Here is a 1,496-nt window from a genome sequence, read left to right on the forward strand (position 1 = left end):
TTTTCCGAGTGTAATTAAAAGTTTATTAAAGCTTTAGGCTATTTTTTTTATACATTTTAGACTGTGTGGAATATTTCCAAGATTGTATACGTGAGAGTTTCGGTGAATTAGGTAATCGATTCTCTTGGTGCCTAGGTTAATTGCTTATGGAGCCTTAGTATACTTTATTATTCTCCCCGGTTGCTTTCTTTTCTTCGGAGAAGGTATGCAATCCCTTTCCCTCTGTTTAAGCCTTGGGCTTATCCCTAAGTGGTTTTTTCCGAATTTATTTTCGATAAAACTATACTAGGGTGTTACTGTACCTTCCTGTTCCAGCAGAGTCTGGTTCAAAGAGGGACAGAACAACAGAGTTTTTTTAGTCTGAGTCCGTGTTGTCTGGCTTGGGGCAGAGTTCCCCTCGCTGACCTAACACTTATAAAGGGAGCTTAGCTCCCTTAGGTCACTATCGAAGGTTTCTGTAGTATGATTCCTCCTTTTGTGATCGACCAGACTAAGTCCTGTTGCTGTTCTTGGGGAGGATAAAATCTTCCCTTGGGAATAGCAACGCCTTCCTTGCTTTGGTGCTTTGGGAAGCTGGCAAGTATTGCTGGCCCTTTCCCTTAGATCTCCCTTAGGCTAAGACAGAGTTCTTGGCTGCGGGTGATCTGTCACTAAAGCAAGGTTGGCAGGACCCTTTTGTCCCTTCCCCCTCTATCTCCGTAATGGCCTTGCCATTACTGTACTGTACCTTGCCGGCCGGCAGAGCTGGCTGGCAGGGGTATTACTGTACTGTACGTCATTCTACTTCTGGACCTAGTATAGGTTGGGATATGGAATTGACTAAGGCCATTGCCGGCCGGCTGAGATGCTGGCCGGCAAGGGTCTTATGTTTTCGAGTGCTGCCCGGACCTCTCTTGGTCCCTCATCCATGCCTGCCGACAGAGCCGGACGGCATTGCTCAAGGAAGCCTGAATTAAGTTTCTCCCCTTCCTTATATGCACTCTTTCGGTTGCCGGGCTTTGGGGGTCGTGTACACTCTTATCCCGGCATCCATTCCTTTCTTCTAGTGCTGTACCTGTCCCGGCAGCCGGCCTATGAGGCCGGCTGCCGGCCTATGAGGCCGGCAGCCGGGCAGGGGTAGTCTTCTGGTTCTTTTGCTGCCGGCTGGCATCGGTCTCGTACCTTTGCCGGCCGGCTTATGTCAGTCCTTGTCTGCCGGTCACCAAGAGTGTGGCCGGCAGCTGGGTACTACCTTGTGTAGTTGCTGGCCGGCAATCATTGCCGGCCAACACTGGCTGTTGCTGGCCGGCAGCTGCTGCCGCCGGCACAGGCATTTGAACCAGAGGGCTGCCGCCCTATAGCTGTTAAGTAGTATACTTTAAAGCTAATTGTGGTGTGTGCCGGCCGGCAAAGGCAGGCCGGCACACATCCTCCTATACTGTACTAGTATTCTTCTGTATAGCATATACAGTAAGAAGAAAACTATAGTAAAAGTTTAGGTACAGCACTGTATCTTC

Source organism: Palaemon carinicauda, chromosome 39 (assembly GCF_036898095.1).
Source record: "Palaemon carinicauda isolate YSFRI2023 chromosome 39, ASM3689809v2, whole genome shotgun sequence".
NCBI classification, from domain to species: domain Eukaryota; kingdom Metazoa; phylum Arthropoda; class Malacostraca; order Decapoda; family Palaemonidae; genus Palaemon; species Palaemon carinicauda.